Below are 11,416 nucleotides of genomic sequence, written 5' to 3'. Positions count from 1 at the left end.
CCTCGTGATGTTTCTCTCACTCCTACTAGTGAATCTAATGTAACACACACCCATACAATGCGCACCACCCCGTGATCATTTTCTCACTCCTGCTAGTGAATCTAATGTAACACACACCCATACAATGCGCACCACCCCGTGATGTTTTTCTCACTCCTACTAGTGAATGTAATGTAACACACACCCATACAATGCGCACCACCCCGTGATGTTTTTCTCACTCCTACTAGTGAATGTAGTGTAACACACACCCATACAATGCGCACCACCCCGTGATGTTTTTCTCACTGCTAGTAGTGAATGTAGTGTAACACACACCCATACAATGCGCACCACCCCGTGATGTTTTGCTCACTGCTAGTAGTGAATGTAGTGTAACACACACCCATACAATGCGCACCACCCCGTGATGTTTTTCTCACTCCTACTAGTGAATGTAATGTAACACACACCCATACAATGCGCACCACCCCGTGATGTTTTTCTCACTCCTACTAGTGAATGTAGTGTAAAACACACCCATACAATGCGCACCACCCCGTGATGTTTTTCTCACTGCTAGTAGTGAATGTAGTGTAACACACACCCATACAATGCGCACCACCCCGTGATGTTTTGCTCACTGCTAGTAGTGAATGTAGTGTAACACACACCCATACATTGCGCACCACCCCGTGATGATTTTCTCACTCCTACTAGTGAATGTAATGTAACACACACCCATACAATGCGCACCACCCCGTGATGTTTTTCTCACTCCTACTAGTGAATCTAATGTAACAAACACCCATACAATGCGCACCACCCCGTGATGTTTTTCTCACTCCTACTAGTGAATGTAATGTAACACACACCCATACAATGAGCACCACCCCGTGATGTTTTTCTCACTCCTACTAGTGAATGTAATGTAACACACACCCATACAATGCGCACCACCCCGTGATGTTTTTCTCACTCCTACTAGTGAATCTAAAGTAACACTCACCCATACAATGCGCACCACCCCGTGATGTTTTTCTCACTCCTACTAGTGAATGTAATGTAACACACACCCATACAATGCGCACCACCCCGTGATGTTTTTCTCACTCCTACTAGTGAATGTAATGTAACACACACCCATACAATGCGCACCACCCCGTGATGTTTTTCTCACTCCTACTAGTGAATGTAATGTAACACACACCCATACAATGCGCACCACCCCGTGATGTTTTTCTCACTCCTACTAGTGAATGTAATGTAACACACACCCATACAATGCGCACCACCCCGTGATGTTTTTCTCACTCCTACTAGTGAATGTAATGTAACACACACCCATACAATGCGCACCACCCCGTGATGATTTTCTCACTCCTACTAGTGAATGTAATGTAACACACACCCATACAATGCGCACCACCCCGTGATGTTTTTCTCACTCCTACTAGTGAATCTAACGTAACACACACCCATACAATGCGCACCCCCCCGTGATGTTTTTCTCACTCCTACTAGTGAATGTAATGTAACACACACCCATACAATGCGCACCCCCCCGTGATGTTTTTCTCACTGCTAATAGTGAATGTAGTGTAACACACACCCATACAATGCGCACCACCCCGTGATGTTTTTCTCACTGCTAGTAGTGAATGTAGTGTAACACACACCCATACAATGCGCACCAGCCCATGATGTTTTTCTCGCTCCTACTAGTGAATGTAATGTAACACACACCCATACAATGCGCACCACCCCGTTATGTTTTTCTCGCTACTACTAGTGAATCTAATGTAACACACACCCATACAATGCGCACCACCCCGTGATGTTTTTCTCACTCCTACTAGTGAATGTAATGTAACACACACCCATACAATGAGCACCACCCCGTGATGTTTTTCTCACTCCTACTAGTGAATGTAATGTAACACACACCCATACAATGCGCACCACCCCGTGATGTTTTTCTCACTCCTACTAGTGAATCTAAAGTAACACTCACCCATACAATGCGCACCACCCTGTGATGTTTTTCTCACTCCTACTAGTGAATGTAATGTAACACACACCCATACAATGGGCACCACCCCGTGATGTTTTTCTCACTCCTACGAGTGAATGTAATGTAACACACACCCATACAATGCGCACCACCTCGTGATGTTTCTCTCACTCCTACTAGTGAATCTAATGTAACACACACCCATACAATGCGCACCACCCCGTGATCATTTTCTCACTCCTGCTAGTGAATCTAATGTAACACACACCCATACAATGCGCACCACCCCGTGATGTTTTTCTCACTCCTACTAGTGAATGTAATGTAACACACACCCATAAAATGCGCACCACCCCGTGATGTTTTTCTCACTCCTACTAGTGAATGTAGTGTAACACACACCCATACAATGCGCACCACCCCGTGATGTTTTTCTCACTGCTAGTAGTGAATGTAGTGTAACACACACCCATACAATGCGCACCACCCCGTGATGTTTTGCTCACTGCTAGTAGTGAATGTAGTGTAACACACACCCATACAATGCGCACCACCCCGTGATGATTTTCTCACTCCTACTAGTGAATGTAATGTAACACACACCCATACAATTCGCACCACCCCGTGATGTTTTTCTCACTCCTACTAGTGAATCTAATGTAACAAACACCCATACAATGCGCACCACCCCGTGATGTTTTTCTCACTCCTACTAGTGAATGTAATGTAACACACACCCATACAATGAGCACCACCCCGTGATGTTTTTCTCACTCCTACTAGTGAATGTAATGTAACACACACCCATACAATGCGCACCACCCCGTGATGTTTTTCTCACTCCTACTAGTGAATCTAAAGTAACACTCACCCATACAATGCGCACCACCCCGTGATGTTTTTCTCACTCCTACTAGTGAATGTAATGTAACACACACCCATACAATGCGCACCACCCCGTGATGTTTTTCTCACTCCTACTAGTGAATGTAATGTAACACACACCCATACAATGCGCACCACCCCGTGATGTTTTTCTCACTCCTACTAGTGAATGTAATGTAACACACACCCATACAATGCGCACCACCCCGTGATGTTTTTCTCACTCCTACTAGTGAATGTAATGTAACACACACCCATACAATGCGCACCACCCCGTGATGTTTTTCTCACTCCTACTAGTGAATGTAATGTAACACACACCCATACAATGCGCACCACCCCGTGATGTTTTTCTCACTCCTACTAGTGAATGTAATGTAACACACACCCATACAATGCGCACCACCCCGTGATGTTTTTCTCACTCCTACTAGTGAATGTAATGTAACACACACCCATACAATGCGCACTACCCCGTGATGGTTTTCTCACTCCTACTAGTGAATCTAATGTAACACACACCCATACAATGCGCACCAGCCCGTGATGATTTTCTCACTCCTACTAGTGAATCTAATGTAACAAACACCCATACAATGCGCACCACCCCGTGATGTTTTTCTCACTCCTACTAGTGAATCTAAAGTAACATACACCCATACAATGCGCACCACCCCGTGATGTTTTTCTCACTCCTACTAGTGAATCTAATGTAACACACACCCATACAATGCGCACCACCCCGTGATGTTTTTCTCACTCCTACTAGTGAATCTAATGTAACAAACACCCATACAATGCGCACCAGCCCGTGATGTTTTTCTCACTCCTACTAGTGAATGTAATGTAACACACACCCATACAATGCGCACCAGCCCGTGATGATTTTCTCACTCCTACTAGTGAATCTAATGTAACAAACACCCATACAATGCGCACCACCCCGTGATGTTTTTCTCACTCCTACTAGTGAATCTAATGTAACACACACCCATACAATGCGCACCACCCCGTGATGTTTTTCTCACTCCTACTAGTGAATGTAATGTAACATACACCCATACAATGGGCACCACCCCGTGATGTTTTTCTCACTCCTACGAGTGAATGTAATGTAACACACACCCATACAATGCGCACCACCCCGTGATGTTTCTCTCACTCCTACTAGTGAATCTAATGGAACACACACCCATACAATGCGCACCACCCCATGATCATTTTCTCACTCCTACTAGTGAATCTAATGTAACACACACCCATACAATGCGCACCACCCCGTGATGTTTTTCTCACTCCTACTAGTGAATGTAATGTAACACACACCCATACAATGCGCACCACCCCGTGATGTTTTTCTCACGCCTACTAGTGAATGTAGTGTAACACACACCCATACAATGCGCACCACCCCGTGATGTTTTTCTCACTGCTAGTAGTGAATGTAGTGTAACACACACCCATACAATGCGCACCACCCCGTGATGTTTTTCTCACTCCTACTAGTGAATCTAATGTAACACACACCCAAACAATGCGCACCACCCCGTGATGTTTTTCTCACTCCTACTAGTGAATCTAATGTAACACACACCCATACAATGCGCACCACCCCGTGATGTTTTTCTCACTCCTACGAGTGAATGTAATGTAACACACACCCATACAATGCGCACCACCCCGTGATGTTTTTCTCACTCCTACTAGTGAATCTAATGTAACACACACCCATACAATGCGCACCACCCCGTGATGTTTTTCTCACTCCTACTAGTGAATGTAATGTAACACACACCCATACAATGCGCACCACCCCGTGATGTTTTTCTCACTCCTACTAGTGAATGTAATGTAACACACACCCATACAATGCGCACCACCCCGTGATGTTTTTCTCACTCTTACTAGTGAATGTAATGTAACGCACACCCATACAATGCGCACCACCCCTTGATGTTTCTCTCACTCCTACTAGTGAATGTAATGTAACGCACACCCATACAATGCGCACCACCCCGTGATGTTTCTCTCCTTCCTACTAGTGAATGTAATGTAACACACACCCATAAAATGCGCACCACCCCGTGATGTTTCTATCACTCCTACTAGTGAATCTAATGTAACACACACCCATACAATGCGCACCACCCCGTGATGTTTTTCTCACTCCTACTAGTGAATGTAATGTAACACACACCCATACAATGCGCACCACCCCGTGATGATTTTCTCACTCCTACTAGTGAATGTAATGTAACACACACCCATACAATGCGCACCACCCCGTGATGTTTTTCTCACTCCTACTAGTGAATCTAATGTAACACACACCCATACAATGCGCACCCCCCCGTGATGTTTTTCTCACTCCTACTAGTGAATGTAATGTAACACACACCCATACAATGAGCACCACCCGGTGATGTTTTTCTCACTCCTACTAGTGAATGTAATGTAACACACACCCATACAATGCGCACCAGCCCGTGATGTTTTTCTCACTCCTACTAGTGAATGTAATGTAACACACACCCATACAATGCGCACCAGCCCGTGATGTTTTTCTCACTCCTACTAGTGAATGTAATGTAACACACACCCATACAATGCGCACCAGCCCGTGATGTTTTTCTCACTCCTACTAGTGAATGTAATGTAACACACACCCATACAATGCGCACCAGCCCGTGATGTTTTTCTCACTCCTACTAGTGAATGTAATGTAACACACACCCATACAATGCGCACCACCCCGTGATGTTTTTCTCACTCCTACTAGTGAATGTAATGTAACACACACCCATACAATGCGCACCACCCCGTGATGTTTTTCTCACTCCTACTAGTGAATGTAATGTAACACACACCCATACAATGCGCACCACCCCGTGATGTTTTTCTCACTCCTACTAGTGAATGTAATGTAACACACACCCATACAATGCGCACCACCCCGTGATGTTTTTCTCACTCCTACTAGTGAATGTAATGTAACACACACCCATACAATGCGCACTACCCCGTGATGATTTTCTCACTCCTACTAGTGAATCTAATGTAACAAACACCCATACAATGCGCACCAGCCCGTGATGTTTTTCTCACTCCTACTAGTGAATGTAATGTAACACACACCCATACAATGCGCACCACCCCGTGATGTTTTTCTCACTCCTACTAGTGAATCTAATGTAACAAACACCCATACAATGCGCACCAGCCCGTGATGTTTTTCTCACTCCTACTAGTGAATCTAATGTAACACACACCCATACAATGCGCACCAGCCCGTGATGATTTTCTCACTCCTACTAGTGAATCTAATGTAACAAACACCCATACAATGCGCACCACCCCGTGATGTTTTTCTCACTCCTACTAGTGAATGTAATGTAACACACACCCATACAATGGGCACCACCCCGTGATGTTTTTCTCACTCCTACTAGTGAATGTAATGTAACATACACCCATACAATGGGCACCACCCCATGATCATTTTCTCACTCCTACTAGTGAATCTAATGTAACACACACCCATACAATGCGCACCACCCCGTGATGTTTTTCTCACTCCTACTAGTGAATGTAATGTAACACACACCCATACAATGCGCACCACCCCGTGATCATTTTCTCACGCCTACTAGTGAATGTAGTGTAACACACACCCATACAATGCGCACCACCCCGTGATGTTTTTCTCACTGCTAGTAGTGAATGTAGTGTAACACACACCCATACAATGCGCACCACCCCGTGATGTTTTTCTCACGCCTACTAGTGAATGTAGTGTAACACACACCCATACAATGCGCACCACCCCGTGATGTTTTTCTCACTGCTAGTAGTGAATGTAGTGTAACACACACCCATACAATGCGCACCACCCCGTGATGTTTTTCTCACTCCTACGAGTGAATGTAATGTAACACACACCCATACAATGCGCACCACCCCGTGATGTTTTTCTCACTCCTACTAGTGAATCTAATGTAACACACACCCATACAATGCGCACCACCCCGTGATGTTTTTCTCACTCCTACTAGTGAATGTAATGTAACACACACCCATACAATGCGCACCACCCCGTGATGTTTTTCTCACTCCTACTAGTGAATGTAATGTAACACACACCCATACAATGCGCACCACCCCGTGATGTTTTTCTCACTCCTACTAGTGAATGTAATGTAACACACACCCATACAATGCGCACCACCCCGTGATGTTTTTCTCACTCCTACTAGTGAATGTAATGTAACACACACCCATACAATGCGCACCACCCCGTGATGTTTTTCTCACTCTTACTAGTGAATGTAATGTAACGCACACCCATACAATGCGCACCACCCCTTGATGTTTCTCTCACTCCTACTAGTGAATCTAATGTAACGCACACCCATACAATGCGCACCACCCCGTGATGTTTCTCTCCTTCCTACTAGTGAATGTAATGTAACACACACCCATAAAATGCGCACCACCCCGTGATGTTTCTATCACTCCTACTAGTGAATGTAATGTAACACACACCCATACAATGCGCACCACCCCGTGATGTTTTTCTCACTCCTACTAGTGAATGTAATGTAACACACACCCATACAATGCGCACCACCCCGTGATGTTTTTCTCACTCCTACTAGTGAATGTAATGTAACACACACCCATACAATGAGCACCACCCGGTGATGTTTTTCTCACTCCTACTAGTGAATGTAATGTAACACACACCCATACAATGCGCACCACCCTGTGATGTTTTTCTCACTCCTACTAGTGAATGTAATGTAACACACACCCATACAATGCGCACCACCCCGTGATGTTTTTCTCACTCCTACTAGTGAATGTAATGTAACACACACCCATACAATGCGCACCACCCCGTGATGTTTTTCTCACTCCTACTAGTGAATCTAATGTAACACACACCCATACAATGCGCACCACCCCGTGATGTTTTTCTCACTCCTACTAGTGAATCTAATGTAACAAACACCCATACAATGCGCACCAGCCCGTGATGTTTTTCTCACTCCTACTAGTGAATGTAATGTAACACACACCCATACAATGCGCACCACCCCGTGATGTTTTTCTCACTCCTACTAGTGAATGTAATGTAACACACACCCATACAATGCGCACCACCCCGTGATGTTTTTCTCACTCCTACTAGTGAATCTAATGTAACACACACCCATACAATGCGCACCACCCCGTGATGTTTTTCTCACTCCTACTAGTGAATGTAATGTAACATACACCCATACAATGGGCACCACCCCGTGATGTTTTTCTCACTCCTACGAGTGAATGTAATGTAACACACACCCATACAATGCGCACCACCCCGTGATGTTTCTCTCACTCCTACTAGTGAATCTAATGTAACACACACCCATACAATGCGCACCACCCCGTGATGTTTTTCTCACTCCTACTAGTGAATCTAATGTAACACACACCCATACAATGCGCACCACCCCGTGATGTTTTTCTCACTCCTACTAGTGAATCTAATGTAACACACACCCATACAATGCGCACCACCCCGTGATGTTTTTCTCACGCCTACTAGTGAATGTAGTGTAACACACACCCATACAATGCGCACCACCCCGTGATGTTTTTCTCACTGCTAGTAGTGAATGTAGTGTAACACACACCCATACAATGCGCACCACCCCGTGATGTTTTTCTCACTCCTACTAGTGAATCTAATGTAACACACACCCATACAATGCGCACCACCCCGTGATGTTTTTCTCACTCCTACTAGTGAATGTAATGTAACATACACCCATACAATGGGCACCACCCCGTGATGTTTTTCTCACTCCTACGAGTGAATGTAATGTAACACACACCCATACAATGCGCACCACCCCGTGATGTTTCTCTCACTCCTACTAGTGAATCTAATGTAACACACACCCATACAATGCGCACCACCCCGTGATCATTTTCTCACTCCTACTAGTGAATCTAATGTAACACACACCCATACAATGCGCACCACCCCGTGATGTTTTTCTCACTCCTACTAGTGAATGTAATGTAACACACACCCATACAATGCGCACCACCCCGTGATGTTTTTCTCACGCCTACTAGTGAATGTAGTGTAACACACACCCATACAATGCGCACCACCCCGTGATGTTTTTCTCACTGCTAGTAGTGAATGTAGTGTAACACACACCCATACAATGCGCACCACCCCGTGATGTTTTTCTCACTCCTACTAGTGAATCTAATGTAACACACACCCAAACAATGCGCACCACCCCGTGATGTTTTTCTCACTCCTACTAGTGAATCTAATGTAACACACACCCATACAATGCGCACCACCCCGTGATGTTTTTCTCACTCCTACGAGTGAATGTAATGTAACACACACCCATACAATGCGCACCACCCCGTGATGTTTTTCTCACTCCTACTAGTGAATCTAATGTAACACACACCCATACAATGCGCACCACCCAGTGATGTTTTTCTCACTCCTACTAGTGAATGTAATGTAACACACACCCATACAATGCGCACCACCCCGTGATGTTTTTCTCACTCCTACTAGTGAATGTAATGTAACACACACCCATACAATGCGCACCACCCCGTGATGTTTTTCTCACTCTTACTAGTGAATGTAATGTAACGCACACCCATACAATGCGCACCACCCCTTGATGTTTCTCTCACTCCTACTAGTGAATGTAATGTAACGCACACCCATACAATGCGCACCACCCCGTGATGTTTCTCTCCTTCCTACTAGTGAATGTAATGTAACACACACCCATAAAATGCGCACCACCCCGTGATGTTTCTATCACTCCTACTAGTGAATCTAATGTAACACACACCCATACAATGCGCACCACCCCGTGATGTTTTTCTCACTCCTACTAGTGAATGTAATGTAACACACACCCATACAATGCGCACCACCCCGTGATGTTTTTCTCACTCCTACTAGTGAATGTAATGTAACACACACCCATACAATGCGCACTACCCCGTGATGATTTTCTCACTCCTACTAGTGAATCTAATGTAACACACACCCATACAATGCGCACCACCCTGTGATGTTTTTCTCACTCCTACTAGTGAATGTAATGTAACACACACCCATACAATGCGCACCACCCCGTGATGTTTTTCTCACTCCTACTAGTGAATCTAAAGTAACGTACACCCATACAATGCGCACCACCCCGTGATGTTTTTCTCACTCCTACTAGTGAATCTAATGTAACACACACCCATACAATGCGCACCACCCCGTGATGTTTTTCTCACTCCTACTAGTGAATCTAATGTAACAAACACCCATACAATGCGCACCAGCCCGTGATGTTTTTCTCACTCCTACTAGTGAATGTAATGTAACACACACCCATACAATGCGCACCAGCCCGTGATGATTTTCTCACTCCTACTAGTGAATCTAATGTAACAAACACCCATACAATGCGCACCACCCCGTGATGTTTTTCTCACTCCTACTAGTGAATCTAATGTAACACACACCCATACAATGCGCACCACCCCGTGATGTTTTTCTCACTCCTACTAGTGAATGTAATGTAACATACACCCATACAATGGGCACCACCCCGTGATGTTTTTCTCACTCCTACGAGTGAATGTAATGTAACACACACCCATACAATGCGCACCACCCCGTGATGTTTCTCTCACTCCTACTAGTGAATCTAATGTAACACACACCCATACAATGCGCACCACCCCATGATCATTTTCTCACTCCTACTAGTGAATCTAATGTAACACACACCCATACAATGCGCACCACCCCGTGATGTTTTTCTCACTCCTACTAGTGAATGTAATGTAACACACACCCATACAATGCGCACCACCCCGTGATGTTTTTCTCACGCCTACTAGTGAATGTAGTGTAACACACACCCATACAATGCGCACCACCCCGTGATGTTTTTCTCACTGCTAGTAGTGAATGTAGTGTAACACACACCCATACAATGCGCACCACCCCGTGATGTTTTTCTCACTCCTACTAGTGAATCTAATGTAACACACACCCAAACAATGCGCACCACCCCGTGATGTTTTTCTCACTCCTACTAGTGAATCTAATGTAACACACACCCATACAATGCGCACCAGCCCGTGATGATTTTCTCACTCCTACTAGTGAATCTAATGTAACAAACACCCATACAATGCGCACCACCCCGTGATGTTTTTCTCACTCCTACTAGTGAATCTAATGTAACACACACCCATACAATGCGCACCACCCCGTGATGTTTTTCTCACTCCTACTAGTGAATGTAATGTAACATACACCCATACAATGGGCACCACCCCATGATCATTTTCTCACTCCTACTAGTGAATCTAATGTAACACACACCCATACAATGCGCACCACCCCGTGATGTTTTTCTCACTCCTACTAGTGAATGTAATGTAACACACACCCATACAATGCGCACCACCCCGTGATCATTTTCTCACGCCTAC

This window comes from Cavia porcellus, unplaced genomic scaffold (genome assembly GCF_034190915.1).
Source record: "Cavia porcellus strain 051 isolate PalLab524CR breed Dunkin Hartley unplaced genomic scaffold, mCavPor4.1 scaffold_58, whole genome shotgun sequence".
Lineage (NCBI taxonomy): Eukaryota > Metazoa > Chordata > Mammalia > Rodentia > Caviidae > Cavia > Cavia porcellus.
This window is presented reverse-complemented; position numbering follows the sequence as displayed.